We start from the raw sequence: 27546 nt of genomic DNA, 5'->3' as shown, positions 1-27546 counted from the left end.
GAATGTTGTACTCAACTCAACCCGTGTGCCTAACTCTCGTTGCACTACTCTCCAATACTGCGATATATATTGTGTGCCCTAATCTGAAATGATGGACATCGGCACACCATGAAGGCGAACAATCTCACGAATATAGATCTCAGCCAACCACTCCGAAGAATAGGTAGTCCCAACTTGAATGAAATGCACAAATTTAGTCAACCGATCCATAATCACCCAAATAGCATCAAACTTCTTCAAAGTCTGTGGGAGCTAAACTACGAAGTTCATGGTGATACGCTCCCATTTTCACTCCGGAATGTCAAGCCTTTAAAGCAAACTGCCTGGCCTTTGATGCTCGTACTTCACCTACTGACAATTTAAGTACCGAGCTACAAACCCCACTATATCATTTTTCATCATCCTCCACCGATAGTGCTGCCTCGGGTCCCGGTACATCTTTCCGGCACCTAGATGAATGGAATACCGCGAGCTGTAGGCCTCCTTAAGGATCAACTAATGTAACCCATCTACAGTGTGCACACAAATCCGACCCTGCATCCGCAACACCCCATCATCCCCAATAGAAACCGCCTTAGCATCACCGTACTGAACCGTGTCCTTGTGGACAAGCAAATGAGGGTCATCATACTGACGCTCTCGAATGCAATCATATAAGGAAGATTGAGAAACCACACAAGCTAGAACCTGACTAGGCTCTGAAACATCTAACCTCACGAACTGATTGGCCAAGTCCTGAACATCTGATGTAAGCGGTCTCTCACTAACAGTAATAAATGCTTACTCATCGCGTTCCTACTCAAGGCATCGGCCACCACATTAGCCTTCATGGGATAATATAAAATGGTAATATCATAGTCCTTTAGCAGCTCCAACCATCTTCGCTACCTAAAATTTAGATCATTTTGCTTGAACAAGTGCTGAAGACTCTGATGATCCATAAATACCTCATAAGACACACTGTAGAGATAATGCCTCCAAATCTTCAATGGATGAATGATGGTTGCCAACTTCAAATCATGAATAGGGTAGTTCTTCTCATAAGGTTTCAACTGGCGTGAAGCATAAGAAATCACTATACCCTCATGCATCAAGGCACACCCAATACCAATCCGACAAGCGTCACAATACACTATATAAGAACCCAATGCTGAAGGCAAAACTAGAACTGGAGTTGTGGTCAAAGCGATCTTGAGCTTCTGAAAGCTCTCCTCACACTCATCAGACCACCTGAATGGAGCACCCTTCTAGGTAAACCTAGTCAAAGGCACGGCAATGGACAAGAAACCCTCCATGAAGCGACAATAATATCCGGCCAAGCCAAGGAAAATCCGAATCTCAGTAGTTGCAGACGGTCTAGGCCAACTCTGAACCACCTCTATCTTCTTTGGATCCACCTTAATTCCCTTACTGGATACCACGTGCCCCAAGAACGCCACCGAACAGAGCCAAAACTCAAACTTGGAGACCTTGGCATAAAGCTTCTCGTCCCTCAGCCTTTGTAGTACAATCCTTCAGATATTGTGCATGCTCTTCCTAGCTATGTGAGTATACCAGGATATCATCAATAAATAATATGACGAGCGAATCAAGATATGGCTGGAATACATTGTTCATCATATGCATGAATGTTGTTGGGGCGTTGGTCGGCCCAAAAGACATCACAAGGAACTCATAGTGACAATAGCGGGTACTGAATATCGTCTTCAGAATATATGAGTCATGAATCTTCAACTGGTGATACCCAGACCTCAAATCAATCTTAGAGAACACCTTAGCTCACTGAAGCTGGTCAAATAAGTCATCAATGCTCGGCAAAGGATACTTGTTCTTAATTGTAACTTTTTTCAACTACCTATAGTCGATGTACATCCACATAGTACCATATTTTTTCTTCACAAATAGAACTGGTGCACCCCAAGGTGACACACTAGGCCTAATGAACCCCTTATCAAGAAGCTCCTGATGTTGCTCTTTTAATTCCTTCAACTCGGTTGCTGCCATACGACATGGAGGAATAAAAATGGGCTGAGTGCTTGGTACCAAGTCAATACCAAAATCAATATCTCTATCAGGTGGCATGCCCGGAAGTCAGTAGGAAATACATTTAGAAAGTCTCGCACTACCAGATTAGAATCAATGGTAGGAGTATCAGTACCAACATCCCTCACAAAAGACAAATATGACAAGAACCCCTTCCCAACCATCCTTTGGGCCTTCAGATATGAAATCAACCTACTGGGAACATAGTATAGAGAACCTCTCCACTCAATCCTAGGTAACCCCGGCATCGCCAACGTCACGGTCTTAGCGTGACAATCCATAATAGCATGACATGGGGACAACCAATCCATACCCAGAATCACGTCGAAATCAACCATACTAAGCAATAAGAGATCAATTCTAGTCTCCAATCATCCGATAGTCACCACACACGACTGATATACACGGTCCACAACAATAGAATCTCACACCGGTGTAGATACATGAACAAGTAAGACTAAGGACTCACGGGGTATATCCAGATAACGAGCAAAATATGATGATACATACAAATAAGTGGAACCAGGGTAAAATAATATAGAAGAATCCCCGTGGCATACTGAGACAATACCTGTGATCACTGCGTCTGAAGTAATGGCCTCTAGCCTAGCAGGAAAGCATAGCATCGAGCCTGACTGCCACCTGCTTGGCATCCCCCTCTAGGGCGACCTCTAGCTGCCTGAGCCCCACCACGAGCTAGCTGGGTGGGTGTTGAAGTAACTGGTGCGGAAGACATAGCCTGACCCATCTACTTAACTTGACCTCCAAAGCGACAGGCATACTGCCTCCACACATGTCCAAACTCCCCGTACTCGAAGCAACTCCCCGATGGTGGTGGGGACTTAATTGGACCCCGAGAACTAGAATAACTTCTAGAAGAACCTAAAACAGATGAACCCTAAACAGATGGAGCATAAGATGAACTCTGAGCTGGGAGGGCACTGAGAGATGACTGACCAGGACGAACACTCTATGAACCATGGCTAATTGATGCACCATGATGAACTGGATGAGCCTTTTGAGCGGTCTTATATGGACGACCCCTGCTGTGGTGGGACTGCCCTCCAGAAGAAACACCGCTGAAACCACCCAAACCACGAGGCCTCTTGGCCTCCTTCTCCTCACACTCCTAACTACGGACTTGCTCTAGCCACCTAGCAATATCAACCACCACGTCGAACCTAGCACCCGATGTAATCTCTCGAGTCATGACAAAGCGCAGTCCATAGTTGATGCCATGAATGAACCTCCTAATCCTTTCCCTCTCTGTCTGAACCAACCAGATCACGTGATGAGCCAACTATGAAAATCTCATCTCCTACTGGGTCACAGACATACCCTCCTGGCATAGCTTCTCAAACTGCCAACGCAACTCCTCCTTGCGGGTCGGTTGTACAAGTTTCTCCAAGAAGAGAACGGAAAATTCGTGCCATGTAAGTGGTGCAACACCGAATGGCCTGCTCCGCTCATAGGCCTCCCACCATCTAAAGGTTTCCCCCGATAGATGAATACTCTCCAAAATACCCGCCGTGCAAAGAATCCACTAGCACTTATCCAAGAAGTCTTGGGTATCCTTTGACTCAGCCCCACTGAATGATGGAGGCTTGAGCCTCCCAAACCTCTCTAGTCTCTTCTTCTCCTCGTCACTCATAGTGGAACCTCAGCTACCTACTCAGGAGTACCGGCGGCGGGAGTCAGAGCACCTCCCCGACCTGCGAAGTGGCTAGTGAAGCCGAAACTAAAACCGCCTGAGAAAGGCCCGTGCATATAGTCAATATCTAGGCCAAAGCATCCTGAAGGCCTGGAATCACAATGGGAACAACTGGTGCCTGAGCTGGTCCTACCGGCTCAACCACATCTAGAGTCTGCTCCTGAGTTGGAGCAACTGGTGGGTCTACAGGTGATGCTCTAGCTGCTTTACAAGCTGCACCTCAGCCTCTGTCGCGGTGCCGGCCTCTCATAGCCCTAGCTGGTGGGCACAGGTGGTCGTTCGCCGGATCTGATAGAACATGTCCTCACAATCTGTGAGAGAATAGAACAGTAGGTGTTTAGTTTCCAGAATCAACAAATTCGCACGACAAGAATACACGAAAGTGAAATCTTTGTAATGGTTCGGCAGCCTCTCGAAGATTAGTATAGACGTCTCCGTACAGATATGCAAGACTCTACTAAATCAACTCATGACTTGTGAGACCTACGTAACCTAGTCTCTGATACCAACTTGTCACGACCCAAAATCTCATATGTCGTGATGCCGCCTATCGCAATACTAGGTAAGCCAACAATTCACAAATAACCATGCATCTTTAAATTTAAAACATATTAAAATAAGCTTAAATAGCAAGAATCTCATAATTAGCTTATAAGAAAATACTGCGACTCAATACAAAATCCCACAAAATCTGGGTGTCACCAAGTACATGAGCATCTATATGACAATACAGTCTAACTGCTAAAAAACAACTGTCTAGAAAGATTTAACAATGTAAATAAACTGAAAAGAAGGAGAGTCGAGGTCTGCGGTTGCCAAGGCAGCTACCTCCATAGTCTCAAATAGATAAAGCTCCAAAGCTAGCAATCGTCGTGCTCATAAGTACCTGGATCTGCACGCGAAGTGCAGAGTGTAGTATGAGTATAACCGACCCAATATACTCAATAAGTAACAAGACTAACCTTGGGCTGAAAGTAGTGACGAGCTTAGACAGGTATAGTCCAAATGCAGAATTTAACAGTACAGAAATGTAAACATGCTTTAAAGTTTAACAGTTCAAGTTCAACACGAATACAAATATGCCAAGTGTGAGTGATATGAGTGTGAGTGATATGAGGAATGTTACATCTCTGTATCTATATGTCAATTATGCATGCCATCTGTAATGCACACAGTGATAAAGTCATATGCATACTCTCAAAGTATTTAATCTCACTCAGCACGGTCAATCACCCAGTCCTCCCAGTCACTCAGTACTTGCGCTCGACACTCTCACTCAGTAGATGTCTGCGCTCACTATTGATATGTCATACTCCGGAGGGGAGGATCCTGCCCAAGCATTAATATAAGCCAATAATGGCGTGAATCAATAAAGCCTGCTGCAGCATGCAACCCGATACAATAAATATCACTCACAATCAGTCCCTCAGCCTTAGTTAGTCATCAATCTCTCCAGTCTCTCGGGCTCACCAAATCACATAACAATCAGCCCAAACAATGATAATATGATCTAATAATAATGGTAATAGAGACTGAGATATGATTACAAACTACCAAATAATTCAACAAAAAATTACCTTTGTGGGTCCCAAAAGAACCAGCATATAGCCTAAACATGATTTCTAACATGAATCACAACTCAATTCCTCTAACACATGTCGAGAACATGAATAATACTAAGATTAGATAACTACACGCCCACATGCCCGTCACCTAGCATGTGCGTCACCTCAACACCAACCACATAACACGTAATTCAGGGATTCATGCCCTCAGAACCAAGTTTAGAAGTGTTACTTACCTCAAACCGTGCAAATCTCTACTCCAACAACCCCTTACCTCACGAATCAGCCTCTGAGTGACTCGAATCTAGCCACAAACAACTCGATGCAATCAACACAAGCTACAGGAATCAATTCCATATGATAAAACTAGGGTCTTTAACAAAAGTAAAAAAGTCAACCCAAAGTCAAACTCTGGGGCCACGTCTCGGAATCTAACAAAATTTACAAAATTCGAACATTCATTCAATAACGAGTCCAAACCATACAAAAATTACCCAATCCCGACATCAAATCGCCACTCAAATCTCCAAATCACCCTAGCCCAAAATACCCCAAAATCCATCTTAAGAACACATAATCTAAGTGGGAAATTCAATGGGTATTCAATATTAATAGATAAAAGCGACCATAAGTTGCTTACCTATTGAAATCTAGCACAACCCCTCTCAAAAGATCACCTCCAACCGAGCTTGCAAGGTCCAAAAATGAAGAAAACTCGGAACCCTTCAAATTAATACATTGCCCAGGCATTTCGCACCTACGATTCACTTAATCGCTTCTGCGTCTCCGCAGGTGCAACCAAATCTCCGCTTCTGCGGTTTCCTTGAAGGTCCTTACCTTCACTTTTGTGGACCAGACTCCGCTTCTGCGGAGTCGCACCTGCGACCTGGGCTCCGCTTCTGCAGAAACGCCTGCCTCACACAACTTTGCACCTACGCATCTCTTTCCCGCATCTACGATCTCATAGGTGCGACCAAAACCTCACACATGCGTATATCCTCTGCCCAGCAAAATTCCACACTTGTAATGCCAAACACGCCTCTGCGGTCTCTAACCTACGACCATATCCTTCGCAGGTGCGATCGCACCAGACCTGGTGCACTTCAGCAATTCCTCAAGTCCAAACTCATTCTGATTTCAACCTGAATTACCCCCGAGGCCTTTGGGACCCCATCCAAACATACCAACACATCCCAAAATACATTTGGAACTTAGTCGAGGCCTTATATCACATTAAACAACATGAAAACACGAATCACACTCCAAAATAAGCCTATTAAAACTAATGAATTTCCAACTTCTATAATCGATGCTGAAACCTATCAAACCAACTCTGAGTTACCCCGAATATTTCACACAAGTCATAACTGATAGGATAGACCTATGCAACTTCCGAAACAAAAATCCGAGCCCGGTAACCAAAAACGCAACTTTCGGTCAAACTTCTCAACTCTCCAAACTTCAACGTTCCCAATTTTCGCCAATTCAAGCCAAAATAATCTACGAACCTCCAAATCAATATTTGACTACACTCTTAAGTCCAAAATCACCCTACAGAACTATCGGAACCATCAAAACTCCATTACGGAGCTGTTTACAAATAAGTCAATATCCGGTCAACTCTTTCAACTTAGGCTTCCAACCTTGGGACTAAGTGACCCAATTCATTTCGAAACATCCTCAAAACCAAACCAACCATTCAGGCAAGTCACATAACAACAAATGAGCATGGAATAAGTAATAAATCGGGAAACAGGGATGTAATACTCAAAAAGACCATTCGGGTCATTAAAGTGATGTGGAAGTTGCTTAAAAGGTGTAAGGTTAAAAAGACAAAAAATAGAGTAATAAATAAATAAATAAATAATAATAATGGTGGAACCTTCCTTGATTATTTAAAACAGAAAAAAGAGTAAGAAAGAAGAAAAAGGAAGAAAAAATAAGGAGTTGTGAATAAAGGGAAGATAAGGCGGTGGAATGAAAAATGAAGAAAATGGTGAAATTCTAGGAATTGTGCTTGTTGTTGCAAATTGTAGTGCTTTGGGAGGTTTTAAGTCACTCTTACCCAAATTGTGTCCTACCTTTAACCAAAAACCTACATTACAACCCTTTAATTCCTACTTGATTTTGAACCAAGCATGTCTACATTAGTGGAGAAATACATGAAGGGCAAGCCTATGGCACTACTTGTGTGCATTTGAATATCATTGTGGGAGAAAGAGTTAATTCTTTCCATTTGATATCCCATTTGTGTTTTAAATTTTAATTTATAAGTTGGGACTCTCTCTTAAGTGTTAGGGCACATGGGATTTGAGTTGTGAATTTAATCCAATTTCCAATTGGGAGGAATGAACAAGGGAAAATTGTTTATGATAAAGAGGCAAATTTTGAAGCTTTAGTGTCATGATTTGATTGCTACTTTGATTAACATGATGTTTGAGCGTTTGAATTGAAATGCAATTAGTGAGGAGTTTGTGATTTATATGCTTTGGATTAATTGTTACTAACAACGGATGTCACTAGATTTTGTTTAATTTATACCTTCTTGACTTGAAATGACCTTTGGTATGCCATTGAGCTTAATTGTTGATTGTATTAAAGGATGTTCTTAGTAGTTGAATTGCTTGAGGACAAGCACGAGTTTAACTTTGGGGGTTTGATAAGTTGGTATTTTACAAACTTATCTCTTCTTGATACTTAGGTTTTTGTATGATTTTGTTGAAAAACTAAGGCATTTGTTGAGGTTTATTGGCACATTTCTGGTATCATGTGATTTAGAGAAGATATAGAAGAAAACAAGTCAAACTGTGTTAAAAATGAAAAAATTAACTACAACCAGTTAATGCTCTTTGTGATCGTAAGTGATCGCGAAAATCCATGATAACAGTCATCGCGAACGCGATGGAAGTGTTGCGAACACAAAGAAAGACGGCTGGCCAGCCATAGTGTCACGACCCAAAACTCAACATATCGTGATACCGGCTATCATAGAATTAGGTAAGCCGACAATCACAAATAACTACGCATTTTGAATTTAAAACATGATGAAACAAGTTTCAGAGTGATAAATTTGCAGAAATAACGGATAAGAATATACCCCGACTGAATACAAAATCCCCAAAATTCGGGTGTCACTGAGTACATGAGCTATTAAAATGTCAATACAGACAAGCAGCTAATACAACTGTCTAGAAAGATAGAACAGTGCTAAATAACTGAAAAGAAGGAAAGCCGAGGTTTAGGGACGCCAAAGCAGCTACCTCAAAAGTCTCCAAGCAGATGAAGCTCCAAATCAAGCAACTGCCGTGTCTGGATATACCTAGATCTTCACATGAAGTGCTGAGTCTAGTATGAGTACAACTGACCTAATGAACTCAATAAGTAACAGGACTAACCTTGGGCTGAAAGCAGTGACGAGCTCGGAAAGGTACAGTCCAAATCCGGATAATAACAACGCAGATATGACAGGAAAATGACAGTAATAACTCAAAGGAAATCTCATAATCAGTTAGTAGACAGTGTAGAAATGTAGACATGCTTTCAAGTATTTAACAGTTTGAGCTCAACACAGATAAAATATGCCAAATATGACTAATATGAGGTATGTTACATCTCGATATCTACATGTCAAATATGCGTGTCAACTATAATGCAACAAAGTGATAAAGCCATATACTCATACTCTCGGAGTATTCAACCTCACTCAACACGCTCAATCACTCAGTACTCCCAATCACTCAACACTCTCAATGACTCAACACTCTCAATGACTCAACATTCTCAATGACTCAACACTCTTAATCACTCGGCACTGGCACTTGGCACTCGTTGATACCTGTGCTCACTGTTGGTATGTCACACTCCGGAGGGGTGGATCCTAGCCAAGCGCTAATATAAGCTAATCATGGCATGCTGCGGCGTGCAGCCTGATCACATAATGAATCAATAAAGCCTGCTGCGGTGTGCAGCCCGATCCCATAAATATCACTCATAATCAAGCCCTCGACCTCACTTAGTCATCAATCTCTCCAGTCTCTCGGGCTCACAAAACTCATGCCAATCAGCCCAAAACAATGATACATGATGTAACAATATATGATAACAGAGACTGAGATATGATATGCAAATGATGAATGTGATTGAGTACATAACTTCAATTTAAACAAATAACTCGACAACAAAAATGACCTATGTACGTCCCAACAGTACCAGCATATAGCCTAAACATGACTTCTAACATAAATCACGGCTCAGTTTCTCTAACACATGGAGAATACATGAATAATAACAAGATTAGATAACTAAACAGTTCCACATAATCAACTGAGTAACAATTACTGCGGTGCATGCCCACACGCCCATCACCTAGCATGTGCATCACCTCAACACCAACAACATAACACGTAGTTCAGGATTCATACTCTCAGTATCAAGTTTAGAAGTGTTACTGACCTCAAACCATGCAAATATCTACTCCAACAAGCCCTTGCCTCATGAATGTAACACCCCAAAATTTTTTGAAGTACTTAAATGTAAAGCCCGGTAAAATTTGCAAAGAAAATAATGTTTCATGGTACCGGACTAGGCTTACGTGTTGAGAATTATAGAAATTCTTCATGGCGAGCTGCGGCTCGGACTTTTTGGAAAGTAAAGGAAAATGTTTGGCGGAAAAGTACGTTTATGCGGTCCATTATGCGACCGCATAATCACTCTGCGGGCCGTATAATGACCGCATAAGCGAGTAGAAGAGGGCCATTCTGGAAGCAGCTATGCGGTCGACTATGCGACCGCATAGCTGTTATGCGGTGCATTAAGCAACCGCATAACAGTTATACGGACCGCATACACAAACAGATTTTTGATCATTTTTGTCAGCAATTATGCGACCGATATGAGATCCGCATATCCATTATGCGGTCGCATATGCAACCACAAAACCGTTTCGGAGCTCCATTTTGGGGTTTTTAAACCCGACCCTATTTTGTTAAATACACTCTTTGGGCCATTTTTGAGCAATAATCTGACACTTTAGAGTGAGGGAGAGTGCCCTAGAGTGAGAAGGTATTCTTCAATAATTTTTCTTGAATTCTTGCTCAAGTTTTGGAAGATTAAGGAGGGAAACTCACTAGATCTTCATCCTAGAGGTAAGATTCTACACCCTAACCCTCAATTTCGAATTTTGTGTAGGAATGGATAATTAGCAAGATAATTTTTGGGCATGAGGGTTGTTTATTTTACATGCATATGTTATCAAAGGGTGTAGGAAGATTGTTGAGCTAAAAATGGTAAAGATTTGGTTGTGGGATGATGGAATCCTTCATAAAAAGGACCTTGAAATCTTATGCACACCTAGTGTTTGATAAAATGCTCAAATGAGCTAGAACCATGATCATCTTCCTAATTTTGGTGCAATTTGTTATATTTCTAAAATAGATTGAAGTTGCTAAGAATTCCAGAATATTTAGAGTGTAAGGAAGCTTAAGTGAGGTATGTTAGATAAACTCTTCTCTTAGAATTGAATCCCACGATATTCATGTAAATTATGAAAGTCTCGAGTGATTCATTATGAAACTGGCTATTCCGAGTAAGAATGGGTTGGAAGATATATGTTCAACAAGCATCCCAAATGCTTTATTCATGTTATGTTACCAATTGAGGATGTGTTAAAATATGGGCTGTGCATTAATAACGTTTCGACTTTAAGTCAAGTTCAAATGAAGTCTATTATGCCAAATTTTGTGAAATATCTCTATGTGCCTTAGACTCTAAATTGCTCACATGTGTACTACACACCTTGATTTGAATTGTATTTGTTGTTGTTGATGATAATGATATTTGAAATATATAAGGTGAGCATGAAATATTAAATATGGCCAACGTGCCAAGAATGATCTTATAATTATGGTCATTAGTACCAATGAAATGAAAAGATGTGAAAGTAATATGAAATGCGATGATTGATATGAAAAGGTTGATGTCTCAAATAAGACAGCCTAGCTGGTCGGGTCGTGATCGGACACCATGCCGCACACATGGTGGTAATTGTGCATGAAATTGTGATTGTGGTCGATGTCCCTAATGGATTGCCTAGCTGATCGGGTCGTGATCGCACTCCGTGTTAAAGACGGTGGTATTGATATTGAGAGAAATTGTGGTTGATGTCTTTAATGAGATAGCCTAGCCGATCGGGTCGTGATCGAACTCTGTGTTAAGAGTACGGTTGTACCGATTTTGTGAATAACGGTATTGTGTATAATGGTATCGTGGATAATGGTATATCGATACTAAAAATCTCCCAATGTGAGATATGGAATTTAATTTGAACATTGTCTTGATCCTAAATTGAGGTCTGATGTTGATTAAGGATTTCATTGATATTATGATAATCTTGTATGTATTATTTGTCATTATATTGAGAGGGTGTTTAGTTATACATACTAGTGCTATTCAACGGTACTAACGTCCCTTTTGTCGGGGGCGCTGCATCTTTAAATGGATGCAGGTGGTTCCACAGTAGGAGACATTGATCAGTGATAGCAGTACACTCTTTTCAGCTGATTTGCTGAGCCCCACTTCATTTCGGGGTCATGTATCTTTTGTTTCTCATGTACCGTGTTTTGAGGTATAGCCGGGGCCTTGTTGCCGACATTTCCATATTACTCTTCTATTGTACTTAGAGGCTCCGTAGACAGATTGTGGGTTATGGTTGATGTTGGGAATTAAACAAGAAATGTTGGTACTTTGAAATCATGTTTTTCATTAATTCTATAAACTCGTAATATTTTGGAATTATAAATGAAGCTGCTAATAGGAATGAAATGGAAGTTATTAATGAAATCTTTTCCGTGTTGATTTATGGAGTAAATCTTCTCTTTATTCATGGAAGAGTTTGGTAGAAGGAAATCTAATAGGCTTGCTCGGCCGGGTTCTCTCGATTGAGTGCCGGTCACGCTCCCTGAGTTTGGGGCGTGACAAACTTGGTACCAGAGCCTAATGTTTTAATGGGTCCTAAGATATCTCGGAGCCGTGTCTAGTAGAGTCCTTATTATCGGTGTGTTGTCAACCACATCTATAATTAGGATGCTACATGGGCATTTAGGAATAATACCCTTCTTTCATATTCTTGATCGTGCGATAAAGCTGGTTATAAGATTGTTCCTCCTTTAACTCCTGAGTTGCTCTAATTTTCAGTACATGGCACCTAAGAAGAAGGCAAGAACTGGCCAAAGAGCCAATGTCACCCCATGAGTGTCAGTTGATCGTATAATTGATAATGCAGGTGAGCACCCAAGGAGTGAGGATATTCCTCCAGTTACTACACTGCCTGACTCTACTACAACTGATCAGATCGCACGTGTCCCTACACCTACTGAAGGTGCAACAGTTCCTCCAACTGATATACCAGTTCCAGCTTCTGATTCTGGTATTTCTGATGTTGATCTTAGGGGAGCCATACAGATGTTGGCTCAAATAGTGGCTCCCCAGACCCAGAGGTCAAATGTTGCACCCACTTCTTCCAGTCAGCCATGGGATTCAACTGGTTCCAGGGTGAACAGGTTTTTCCAGTTGGATCCTCTAGTGTTCACGGGTACTAACCCAGAGGAAGATCCCCAGGATTTCATTGATGAGATGCAAAAAACTCTCAGAGTTATGCGTGCTACTAAAACAGAGGCAGTGGAATTGGACTCCTACCGCCTGAAACAGGTGGCATATTCTTGGTTTGAACTATGGGAGGAGTCCCGTAAAGAAGGGAGCCCTCCGGCGAGGTGGGGTGAGTTTGCCAATGCCTTCATTGATCATTTCTTGCCTGCCGAGACTAAGGCATCCCATGATGCTGAGTTTGAGAACCTGATGCAAGGTAGCCTGAGTCTGTGGGATTACCATATGAGATTCATGTACCTGTCTAAGTATGCTATTTACATGTTGCCCACTATGGAGGCTAGAGTTCGCCGATTTGTATATGGCCTTAGTCCTTTGGTAATTAATGTGGCTGCTACAACTGCCTTGAATTCTGATATGAACTATGGAAAGATGGTGGCATTCGCTCAAGCCATATAGACCCGAAAATTAAGGAACAGAATGAAGCGAGAGGGTAGTAATAAGGCCCGGTCTACGGGCAACTTTGGTGGTTCTTTGGGTGGTGGCAAGTCAACATTCAGAGGAGGGTCGTCAGGGCCATCACAGTCCTTTGCTCAGTCTTCAGCTAGTGCAACGCCATCAGGGCCTAGTCAGTAGCAGCAGTGGAGTTGTTTGAGGCCCAGTCAGGGCAACAGGGCCTCATATCAGCATGGGCGTCATGGTGGTAGATCCCAGCAGCAGAGGAGGCCTCCATGTCCTCGTTGTGGAAAGATGCACCTAGGAATATGCTACATGGACTTACCCATATGCTACGGATGCGGATTGAGGGGTCACATTCAAGGGGATTGTTGATCGTCCTACCAGGGTACGAGCAGGGGCATGGCACAGCCAGCCAATTCTGCAGCTACTACATCTGTAGCACCTCCTCCAGCTCGAAGCAGTCCAACACCCACAGGGCATTGTGCAGCTAGGGGTGGAGGAAAGAGTTCGGGAGGATCCGACCATTTCTATGCTATGAGGGGTCGTCAGAATTCAGAGGCTTCTCCAGATGTTGTCACAGGTATATTGACTATCCAATCTCATGATGTATATGCTCTTATTGATCCCGGTTCCACTTTGTCATATGTCACACCTTATGTTGCTGTGGAATTTGGGATAGAACCAGAACAGCTTTATGAGTCGTTCTCTATATCTACTTCGGTTGGTGAGTATATTTTGGTCGCGCGGGTTTATAGGGATTGTGTTGTCACGTTGCATGGTCGGAACACCGTGGCCGATCTTATTGAATTGAGAATGATCGATTTTGATATGATAATGGGGATGGATTGGCTTTATTCATGTTTTGCCAAGCTTGAATGCCGAACCAGGACTGTTAGGTTTGAATTTCCAAATGAGCCAGTTGTTGAGTGGAAGGGTGATGATGTAGTGTCAAAGGGTAGGTTTATTTCTTACCTTAAGCCACAAAGATGATCAACAAGGGATGTATTTACCATTTGGTTCGGGTTACGAACACCAATGCTGAGGCACCTACACTTGAGTCTGTGCCTGTTGTGAATGAATTTCCATAAGTCTTTCTAGATGAACTCCCTGTGATCCCACCAGACAGGGAGATTGATTTTAGGATTGATGTGATGCCAGACACACATCCTATATCTATTCCACCCTATAGAATGGCACAGGCAGAATTGATAGAGCTAAAGGAACAATTAAGAGATAGGTTAGAAAAGGGTTTGATCCGGCCGAGTGTGTCCCCTTGGGGCGCATCGGTCCTTTTTGTAAGAAAGAAAGATGGGTCACTAAGAATGTGTATTGACTATCGGCAGCTTAATAAGGTAACAGTCAAAAATAAGTACCCTCTGCCAAGGATAGATGACTTGTTTGACCAATTGCAAGGTGCTAGGTACTTCTCCAAAATTGATTTAAGATCCAGGTATCACCAATTGAAGATCAGGGAGCGGGATATTCCGAAAACAGCTTGAAGGACCCGGTATGGGCATTTTGAATTTTTGGTGATGTCTTTTGGGCTAACAAATGCCCTAGCAGTCTTCATGGATCTTATGAATTGCGTTTGTAAACCATTCCTCGGCTCCTTTGTGATAGTGTTCATTGACGATATTCTTGTATATTCATGAAGTCAGGAGGACCATGCTGACCATCTCAGGGTAGCTCTGCAAACCCTGCATCAGCACAAATTATATGCAATGTTTTTAAAATGTGAATTTTGGCTCGAGTCGGTCATATTCTTGGGTCATGTTGTCTCTAATGAAGGAACTAAAGTTGATCCTCAGAAAATTGCAGCTGTGAAGAATTGGCCGAGGCATACAACTCCAACAGAGATTCGTAGTTTCTTAGGCTTAGCTGGATATTACATAAAGTTCGTGGAGGGGTTTTCTACTCTTGCCTCTCCATTGACTAAATTGACGCAGAAGGCAATTAAGTTCCAATGGTCAGATGCTTGTGAAAAGAGTTTCCAGGAATTGAAAGCAAGATAGAGTACGACACCGATGTTGACTCTACCAGAGGGTATAGATGGATTTGTGGTATATTGTGATGCTTCAAGAATCGGGCTTGGGTGTGTATTAATACAACATGGGAAGGTGATAGCTTATGCTTCTAGGCAACTTAAGAATCGTGAAAAGAACTAACCAAAACATGATTTAGAACTTGCAGCAGTGATATTTGCATTGAAAATTTGGCATCATTATTTATATGGGGTCCATGTGGATATATTTATGGACCATAAGAGCCTTCAATATATTTTCAAACAGAAGGAACTGAATCTGAGGCAGAGAAGATGGCTTGAATTACTCAAGGATTATGACATTGATATTTTATACCATCCGAGGAAAACTAGTGTTGTAGCAGATGCTCTTAGTCGAAAATCTATGGGTAGTTTAGCACACTTGGAGGCATACCAAAAGCCATTGGCCTAGGAAGTTCATCGATTGGCTAGTTTGGGAGTTCGTCTTATGGACTCTAGTGAAGGAGGGGTAATTGTGCAGAATAGGGATGAATCATCGTTTGTTGTGGAAGTGAAAGAGAAGCAACACAATAATCCATTATTGGTGCAATTGAAAGAGGAAATTCATAAACATAAGACCATGGCCTTTTCTCTTGGCATGGATGATGGTACACTAAGGTACCAAGGGCGACTATGTGTTCCAAATGTGGATGATCTCCATGAAAGAATTTTGACTGAAGCTCACACTTCTAGATATTTCATGCACCTAGGTTCTACAAAAATGTATCATGATCTTAAGGAAGTCTATTGGTGGAATAATATGAATAGGAATGTGGCAGAATTTGTGGCAAGATGTCCGAATTGTCAGCAAGTAAATGCCGAACACCAAAGGCCCGGTGGATTGGTACAGAACATACAAATTCCAATGTGGAAGTGGGAAATGATTAATATGGATTTTGTGGTTGGATTACCTCGCACCCCATGTAAGTTTGACTCGATTTGGGTGATTGTGGAACGACTCATGAAATCAGCACACTTTTTGCCGGTTAAGTCTACCTACATGATACAGTGGAGCAGTATGCTCAGTTGTATATTAAAGAAATAGTCAGGTTGCATGGCACTCAGTTTCCATCATTTCTGATCGGGGAGCACAATTCACTGCTAGCTTTTGTAATAAATTTCACTAAGGTTTGGGTACTCAAGTGAATCTTAGTACAGCCTTTGACCCGCAAACTGACGGGCAGGTAGAGCGGACTATTCAGACGCTTGAGGATATGTTGTGTGCTTGTGTTCTAGACTTCAAAGGTAGCTGGGATGATCATTTACCACTCATAGAATTTGCATACAACAATATCTATCATGCTAGCATTCAAATGGCACCGTTCCAGGCTTTATATGGTAGAAGATGTAGATCTCCCATTGGGTGGTTCGAAATTGGGGATGCAGAGTTGATAGGGCCAGACCTCGTGCATCAGGCTATGGAAAAAGTTAAAATCATTAAGGAGCGATTAAAGACTGCTCAGAGTCGTCAGAAATCTTATTCGGATGTTCGTCGTAGGGATTTGGAGTTTAAAGAAGATGATTGGGTATTCTTGAAAATTTCCCCTATGAAAGGGGTAATGCGATTTGGTAATAAAGGGAAATTGAGTCCGAGGTATGTCGGACCATACAAAATCATTCAGAGGATCGGTGAGGTGGCGTACAAGCTTGAGCTACCACCTGAGATGTCATTAGTACATCCGGTGTTTCATGTGTCAATGATGAAGAAAGTAGTTGGAGATCCGACACTTATTGTTCATGTCAAGACTATTGAGGTAAATGAGAAATTGACTTACGAAGAGATTCTAGTTTCTATTATTGATCGCCATGTCCGGATATTGAGAAATAAAGAAATTACCTCCGTGAAAGTGCTGTGGTGAAACCAATAGGTTGAAGAAGCTACTTGGGAGGCCGAGGAAGAAATGAAGAAAAAGTATCCTTATTTGTTTGAATGACCATGTATTTATAAAGTTCTGATCTAGGAAAATTATAAGACTTACTTTCTATGAATTATGTATGATTTGTACATTTGATGTTGAGGGTGTTCCGTTCTGGAAATATATTGCTTATGAGGCCACAGTTGGTGTTGTTTCGTATTATGTTACATCGTTGGATTATGTATATGCCCTTAGGATGTGTTTTTGGGGCTCTCTGACAGGTGGATAGGCCTAATTACAAAGGAAACTCTGGCGAAATGTTTGGAAATTTAGGGAGTTAGTCAAATTTGGGGTTGCTAGTTTATGGTATAAAACAAACTAAGTTGCATAAGATGTTAATGACGGATTTTTACCCTCATTCGAGAGCGAATGATCCTAAGCGGGGGAGAATGTAATACCCCGGAACATTTCGAAGTACTTAAGTGTAAAGTCCGGTAAAATTTGCAAAGAAAATAATATTTCATGGTGCCGGACTAGACTTACGTGTTGAGGATTATAGAAATTCTTACCTTTTAGAAAGTAAAGGAAAATTTTTGGCGGAAAAGTACGTTTATTCGGTCCATTATGCGACCGCATAATCACTCTGCGGGTCGCATAATGGCTGCAGAAGTGAGCAGTAGAGGGCCATTCTGGAAGCAGCTATGCGGTCAACTATGCGATCGCATAACTATTATGCGCTGCACTATGCGACCGTAGAACAGTTATGCGGACCGCATAGTGACCGCATACACAGACATATTTTTGATCATTTTTGTCAGCAATTATGCGACCGATATGTGATCCGCATATCTATTATGCGGTCGCATATGCGACCGCAGAACCGTTTCGGAGCTCCATTTTTGAGTTTTTAAAACCCGACCCTATTTGGTTAAATACACTCTTTGGGCCATTTTTGAGCAATAATCTGACACTTTAGAGTGAAGGAGAGTGCCCTAGAGTGAGAAGGTGTTCTTCAATAATTGTTTTTCAATTCTTGCTCAAGTTTTGGAAGATTAAGGAGGGAAACTCACTAGGTCTTCATCCTAGAGGTAAGATTCTACACCCTAACCCTCAATTTCAAATTTTGTGTAGGAATAGATAATTAGCAAGATAATATTTGGGCATGAGGGTTGTTTATTTTACATGCATGTGTTATCAAAGGGTGTAGGAAGATTGTTGAGCTAAAAATGGTAAAGATTTGATTGTGGGATGATGGAATCCTTCATAAAAAGGACCTCGAAACCTTATGCACACCTAGTGTTTGATAAAATGCTCAAGTGAGCTAGAACCATGATCATCATCCTAATTTTGGTGAAATTTGTTATATTTCTAAAATAGATTGAAGTTGCTAAGAATTCCGGAATATTTAGAGTGTAAGGAAGCTCAAGTGAGGTATGTTGGCTAAACTCTTCTCTTAGAACTGAATCCCACGATATTCATGTAAATTATGTAAGTCTCGAGTGATTCATTATAAAACTGGCTATTCCGAGTAAGATTGGGTTCAAAGATATATGTTTAACAAGCATCCCAAATGCATTATTCATGTTATGTTACCAATTGAGGATGTGTTAAAATATTGGTTGTGCATTAATAATATTTCGACTTTAAATCAAGTTCAAATGAAGGCTATTATGCCAAATTTTGTGAAATATCTCTATGTGCCTTAGACTCGAAATTGCTCACATGTGTACTACACACCTTGATTTGAATTGTATTTGTTGTTGATGATGATAATGATATTTGAAATTGATAAGGTGAGCAAGAAATACTGAATATGGCCAACGTGCCAAGAATGATCTTATAATTATGGTCAATTATGCCAATGAAATGAAAAGATGTGAGAGTAATATGAAATGCGATGATTGATATAAAAAGGTTGATGTCTCAAATAAGACAGCCTAGCCGGTCGGGTCGTGATCGGAAACCATGCCGCACACATGGTGGTGATTATGCTGGAAATTGTAATTGTGGTCGACGTCCCTAATGGATAGCCTAGCCGATCGGATCGTGATCGGACTCCGTGTTAAAGATGGTGGTATTGATATTGAGAGAAATTATGGTTGATATCTCTAATGAGATAGCCTAGCTGATCAGGTTGTGATCGGACTCCGTGCTAAGAGTACGGTGGTACCAGTTTTGTGAATAATGGTATTGTGGACGATGGTATATCAATACTAGAAATCTCCCAATATGAGATCTGGAAATTAATTTGAACATTGTCTTGATCCCAAATTGAGGTTTGATGTTGATTAAGGCTTTCATTGATATTATGATAATCTTGTTTGTATTATTTGTCATTCTATTGAGAGGGTGTTTAGTTATACATATTAGTGCTATTCAACGGTACTAACGTCCATTTTGCCGGGGGCGCTGCATCTTTAAATAGATGCAGGTGGTTCCATAGCAAGAGACATTGATCAGTGATAGCAGTACACTCTTTTGAGTTGATTTGGTGAGCCCCACTTCATTTCGGGGTCATGTATCTTTTGTTTCTCATGTACCGTGTTTTGAGGTATAGCCGGGGCCTTGTTGCCTGCATTTCCATATTACTCTTCTATTGTACTTAGAGGCTCCGTAGACAGATTGTGGGTTATGGTTGATGTTGGGAATTGATCTAGAAATATTGGTACTTGGAAATCATATTTTTCATTAATTCTATAAACTCGTAATATTTTGAAATTTATAAATGAAGCTGCTAATGGGAATGAAATAGAAGTTATTAATGAAATCTTTTCAGTGTTGATTAATGGAGTAAATCATCTCTTTATTCATGGATGAGTTTGGATAGAAGAAAATCTAACAGGCTTTCTCGGCTGGGTTCTGTTAGTTGAGCGCCGGTCGCGCTCCCCGAGTTTGGGGCGTGGCAATGACTCAGCCTATGAGTGACTCGAATCTAGCCACAAACAACTCCAAGATCGCCTTTAACACAAGCTATAGGAATCAATTCCATATGATAAAACTATGGTCTTTAACAAAAGTAAAAAAGTCAACCCAAAACGTCAAACCCCGGGGCCACGTCTCGGAATCTAACAAAATCTGAACATTCATTCAATAATGAGTCCAAACCATAGAAACATTATCCAATTCCGACATCAAATCGCCACTCAAATCCCAAAATCTTACTCTCCAACCCCTAGCCCAAAATACCCCAAATTCCATCTTAAGAACACATAATCTAAGTGGGAAATTCAATGGGTATTCAATATTAATAGATAAAAATACCATAAGTTGCTTACCTATTGAAATCTAGCAAAACCCCTCTTAAAAGATCGCCTCCAACCGAGCTTGCAAGGTCAAAAAATGAAGAAATCTCGGAACACTTCAAATTAATACATTGCCCAGGCATTTCGCACCTACAGTTCACTTAATCGCTTCTGCGTCTCCTCATGTGCAGCCAAATCTCCGCTTTTGTAGTTTCCCTTGAAGGCCCCTACCTTCACTTTTGCAGACCAGACTCTGCTTCTGCGGAGTCGCAACTGCGACCTGGGCTCCGTTTTTGCAGAAACGCCTGCCTCACCCAACTTTGCACCAACCCATCTCTTTCTCGCATCTACGATCTCGAAGGTGCGACCAAAACCTCACACCTGCGCATACCCTCTGCCCAGCAAAATTTCGCACCTGTGATGCCAAACACGCCTCTGCGGTCTCGCACCTGCGACCAAATCCTTCGCAGGTGCGATCTCACCAGACCTGGTGCACTTCAGCAATTCCTAAGTCCAAACTCATTCTGGTTTCAACCTGAATCACCCCCGAGGCTCCTGGAACCCCATCCAAACATACCAACACATCCCAAAACACAATTCGAACTTAGTCGAGGCCTCAAATGACATCAAACAACATCAAAAACACGAATCGCACCCCAAAACAAGCCTATTGAAACTAATGAATTTCTAACTTCTATAATTGATGCCGAAACCTATCAAACCAACTCTGATTTACCCCAAATATTTCACACAAGTTATAACTGAAAGGATGGACCTATGCAACTTCCGAAACACAAATCCGAGCCCGGTAACCACAAACTCAACTCTCGGTCAAACTTCTCAACTCTCCAAACTTCAACTTTCCCAATTTTTGCCAATTCAAGCCAAAATAATCTACGAACCACCACATCAATATTTGACCACACTCTTAAGTCCAAAATCACCCTACAAAGCTATCAGAACCATCAAAACTCTATTGCGGAGCCGTTTATAAATAACTCAATATCTGGTCAACTCTTTAACCTTAGGCTTCCAACCTTTGGACTAAGTGACCCAATTCATTCCGAAACTTCCTCAAAACCAAACTAACCACCCCGACGAGTCACATAACAACAAATGAGCATGGAATAAGAAATAAATAGGGAAACATGGATGTAATACTCAAAAAGACTATTCGGGTCGTTACAGTGATGTGGAAGTTGCTTAAAAGGTGTAAGGTTAAAAAGACAAAAAATATAGTAACAAAAAAATAAATAATAATAATGGTGGAACCTTCCTTGATTATTTAAAAAAGAAAAAAGAGTAAGAAAGAAGATAAAGGAAGAAAAAATAAGGAGTTGTGAATAAAGGGAAGATAAGGCGGTGGAATGAAAAATGAAGAAAATGGTGAAATTTTAGGAATTGTGCTTGTTGTTGCAAATTGTAGTGCTTTAGGAGATTTTGAGTCACTCTTACCCAAATTGTGTCCTACCTTAACCAAAAACCTACATTACAACCTTTTAATTCCTACTTGATTTTGAACCAAGTGTGTCTATATTAGTAGAGAAATACACGAAGGGCAAGCCTATGCCACTACTTGTGTGCATTTGAATATCATTGTGGGAGAGTGAGTTAATTCTTTCCATTTGATATCCCATTTGTGATTTAAATTTTAATTTATAAGTTGGTACTCTCTCTTAAGTTCTAAGGCACATGAGATTTGAGTCATGATGTTTGAGCGTTTGAATTGAAATGAAATTTGTGAGAAGTTTGTTATTCATATGCTTTGGATTAATTGTTAGTACCAACGGATGTCACTAGATTGTATTTAATTTAAACCTTTTTGACTTGAAAAGACGTTTGGTATGCCATTGAGCTTAATTGTTGATTGTATTAAAGGATGTTCTTAGTAGTTCAATTGCTTGAGGACAAGTAGGAGTTTAACTTTGGGGTTTGATAAGTTGGTATTTTAGAAACTTATCTCTTCTTGATACTTAGGTTTTTGTATGATTTTGTTGAAAAACTAAGGCATTTGTTGAGGTTTATTAGCATATTTCTGGTATCATGTGATTTAGAGAAGATATAGAAGAAAACAAGTCAAACTGTGTTAAAAATGAAACAAATTAACTACTACCAGTTAATTCTCTTTGTGATCGTATGCGATCGTGAAAATCCATGATAACAGTCATCGCGAACGCGATGGAAGTGTTGCGAACACAAAGAAAGACGGCTGGCCAGCCATAGTGTCACGACCCAAAACTCAACATATTGTGATGGCGCCTATCATAGAACTAGGCAAGCTGACAATTACAAATAACTACACATTTTGAATTTAAAACATGATGAAATAAGTTTCAGAGTGACAAATTCGCAGAAATAACGGATAAGAATATACCCTGACTGAATACAAAACCCCCAAAATCCGGGTGTCACTGAGTACATGAGCTACTAAAATGTCAACACATACAAACTACTAATACAACTATCTAGAAAGATAGAACACTGCTAAATAACTAAAAAGAAGGAGAGTCGAGGTTTAGGGATGCCAAAGCAGCTACCTCAAAAGTCTCCAAGCAGATGAAGCTCCAAATCTAGCAACTATCATGTCTGGATATACCTAGATTTGCACATGAAGTGCAGAGTCTAGTATGAGTACAACTGACCTAATGAACTCAATAAGTAACAAGACTAACCTTGGGCAAAAAGAAGTGACGAGCTCGGAAAGGTACGGTCCAAATCTGGATAATAACAACGCAGATATGACATGAAAATGACAGTAATAACTCAAAGGAAATCTCATAATCAGTTAGTAGACAGTGCAGAAATGTAGACATGCTTTCAAGTATTTAACAGTTTGAGCTCAACACGGATAAAATATGCCAAATATGACTAATATGAGGTATGTTACATCTCAATATCTACATGTCAAATATGCATGTCAACTGTAATGCAACAAAGTGATAAAGCCATATACTCATACTCTCGGAGTATTCAACCTCACTCAATACGATCAATCACTCAGTACTCTCAATCACTCAACACGATCAATCACTCAACACTCTCAATGACTCAACACTCTGAATCTCTCGACACTCACACTCGGCACTCGTCGATACCTGCGCTCACTGTTGGTATGTCACACTTAGGAGGGGCGAATCCTAGCCAAGCGCTAATATAAGCCAATCATGGCATTCTGCGGTGTGCAGCCTGATCACATAATGAATAAATAAATCCTGTTGCGGTGTGCAGCCCAATCCCACAAAGATCACTCACAATCAAGCCCTCGATCTCACTTAGTCATCAATCTCTCCAGTCTCTCGGGCTCACAAAACTCATGCCAATCAGCCCAAAATAATGATACATGATGTAATAATAAATGATAATAGAGATTGAGATATGATATGTAAATGATGAATGTGATTGAGTATATAACTTCAATTTAAGCAAATAACTCGACAACAAAAATGACCTATGTGGGTCCCAACAGTACCAGCATATAGCCTAAACATGACTTCTAACATGAATCACAGCTCAGTTTCTCTAACACGTGGAGAATACATGAATAATAACAAGATTAGATAACTAAACAGTTCCGCGGAATCAACTGAGTAACAATTACGGCGGTACATGCCCACACACCCGTCACCTAGCATGTGCATCACCTCAACACCAACAACATAACACGTAGTTTGGGATTCATACTCTCAGTATCAAGTTTATAAGTGTTACTTACCTCAAACCATGCAAATCCCTACTCCAACAAGCCCTTGCCTCGCAAATCAGCCTCCTAACGACTTGTATCTAGCCACAAACAACTTAATACATTCAATACAAGCTATATGAATAGATTCCATACGATAAAGATAAGTTCATTAACCAAAGTCAAAAAGTCAACCCCGGGCCCACGACTTGGAATCCGACAAAATTAACAAAATCCGAACACCCAGTTAACAACGAGTCCAACCATATCAAAATTACTCAATTCTGATCTCAACCCGACCTTCAGATCCTCAAATTATAGTCTATGAAGTTTCATAAATTTTTCCCAATTTTTCAAACCCATAACACTAAATAAATGGTAAAAACAACGATAGATTCATGTAAAACAACCAAATCCGAGTTAGAATCACTTACCCTAATTAACTCCTTGAAAATCCCTTCAAGAATTGCCCAAATCCGAGGTCTCTAGCTCAACCTATGAGAAATGGGTTCAAACCCTCGATTTTGATATTTAACAATGCTGCCCAGTGATTCCTCTTCGCGATCGCAAAGAACAAAATAATGCTGCCCTCACAGATGACCATCGCGAATGTGGAAATCCAGTTGCGAACGCGATGCATAGGAACTAGAAGCTATGCGATCGCGGGCCACCTCACGCGATCGTGAAGAATAAACGTGTGGCTTCAGGCCATCCTCCATTCCTTCTTCACGAACGCGGTCCACCTCACACGTTCGCGTTTCACACTCTCCCCAAACACTGTGATCACGACCCATACTTCGCGAACGCGAAGAGTAAAATTCCAGCTGACACAAACTATTCTACACGATCGCGGCACCTCCTCCGCGAAAGCGATGAAGGAAATCAGACTCAGAAAAACCAGCAATCTCATATCAACAACATTTGGTCCGAACTCAATCCGAAACACACCCAGGGCCCCTGGACCCCGTCCGAACATACCAATAAGTCCAAAATTATCATACAAACTTAGTTCTTGCTTTCTTCTTAGGCGCCATATACTGAAAATTAGTGCAATGCACGAGTTAGAGGAGGAACAATTTTACAATCAGCTCTATCGCACGATCGAGTACATCAAAGAAGGGTATTATTCCTAAATGCCCAAGTAGCATCCTAATTATAGATATGATTGACAACACACTGATAATAAGGACTCTACTAGACACGGATCTGAGACACCCTAGGATACTTTAAAACCTTAGGCTCTTATACCAAGCTTGTCACGCCCCAACCTCGAGGAGCGCGACCGGCGCTCAATCGAGATAACCCGGCCAAGCAAGCTTGTACAATGTCTTCTACCCAGACTCACCCATGAATAAAGAGAAGGTATATTTCATTAATTAGACAATGAGAAGGTTACATGAACAATCCAAATTTCATTACCGTTATAACTTCATTCAAGATTCCCCAAAAATATTACATTACACATTTATAGTTTAGAAGTTGAAACATACGATACAAATACAACAGTTCTAATTTGATTTCCCAAAACATAGGTACCACCCACGCTATGTCTACGGAGCCTCTAATAGATACAAAAGAGTAGCATGATGATGCCAGCAACAAGGCTCTGGCTATACCTCAAAACAATATACATAGAGGACAAGAGATACAAGACCCCAAAATGAAATGGAGCTCACCAAGTCAGCTTAGGAGAGGATGTGGTACTATCACTAATCAATACCGCCTGTTATGGAACCACCTCCATCCATAAAAGATGCAGCACCCCCGGCAAAGGGGACATTAATACATATGGAATAGTACTGATATGTAAAACTAAACACCCTCTCAATAGAACGAGTAACAGTAAAAGGAGAAGGAAACATGAAATCAATAAGAGCCTCAAACAGTATCAAGGTGTCAAGTTAGGAGAAAAGTAAATTTCAAGTAAGTTTCAATATTTTTAAGTTGGGAGATCTTTAGTACCGATATACCACCGTGGTTTTAGAACGGAGTCCGATCTCAGCCTGATTGGCTAAGCCATCTCACCACGAGACATCCAATCACAACACCACCATGTACGCAGCATGGCATCTGATCTCATCCCGGTCGGCTAAGCTGTCTCACCATTTAAGATGGGTCGACATCACATCACATCCTGCTAGCAATAATCTCATCCCATTTAAGGGGAAATATCTCAACACATCAATCACATCCCATATAAAGGGAAATAATCTCGTCACATCAACACGGGAATTTACCCCCCAATCACTCCTACACCAGCATGTGTAGTTTCGGGGTTAGATTATATTGACCTTCCCCTACTCGGTGACTAAACGATACTCCCAAAGCATTTATTATTCAAAGGATTTACAACTCAATTCATAATCTTTCACACATCTTTCCATTTTTATTGGCACTAGTGGCCACAATTGTAATATCATTCTCGGCACGTCGGTCGTATTTCATATTTCATACTCACCCCTATAACATTCAGGCGTTACCAAGGATAATCATCAATAAGAGAATTTCAAATCAAGACCTTAAGTACACATATAAGCAAACAAGAGTCTTAAGCACATTGAGTTTCCCTACCACGATTAGGCATACTAGCTTGCAATTGAAACATGGTTTTTAAATCACAACACCTTTGATATATTGATTATACTAAATTACATTCTCAGAAGGAATCATGATATAATAGGAACATTTGGAACACATTTTGGGTACATACATCTTTCAACACAACACTTATTTTACAATAATCAACTCTATTAGGATGGACGCGGAACTTGAGACTTAAGAAATTGAGCCAAACATAATCGCAACTTACGAGGACATCATGGAAATTGATTTTACAAGAGGAGTTTAGCCAACATACCTCACTTGAGCTTCCTTAAATTATTATAATATTTCGAAAATCCTAGCGACTTCAATCAATTAGAAACATGACAAATTTGAACCATAGTTAGGACAATACTCGGGGTTTCAGCTCATTTGAGCATTTTATCAAGCACTAGGTGTACATTAAGGTTTCAAGGTTTTCCTATGGTGGATTCCTTTACCCCACAATCAATCCCCACTTCATTAGGCCACCCAGAAATACTCCACAACCTTCCTACCACCTTTATTAGTACATGCATGCATAAATAACAACTCTTATTCTCAAAACCTTCTTCCTCATTGCCTATTCCCAACCCAAATTTCGAAATTGAAGCCTAGAGCTAGAATCTTACCTCTTGGATGAAGGCCTTGTGCGTTATCCTTGTGAATTCTTCCAAACTTGAGCAAAGAAGGATGAACAAATAGCTTGGGAATTCTTCTTCTCACTCTAGACCACTTTCCTCTCTCTAAAATATCAGTTTGAACCTTTTA

Source organism: Nicotiana tabacum, chromosome 24, assembly GCF_000715075.1.
Source record: "Nicotiana tabacum cultivar K326 chromosome 24, ASM71507v2, whole genome shotgun sequence".
Lineage (NCBI taxonomy): Eukaryota > Viridiplantae > Streptophyta > Magnoliopsida > Solanales > Solanaceae > Nicotiana > Nicotiana tabacum.
The sequence above is the reverse complement of the archived record's forward strand: the minus strand, read 5'-3'. Positions refer to the sequence as shown.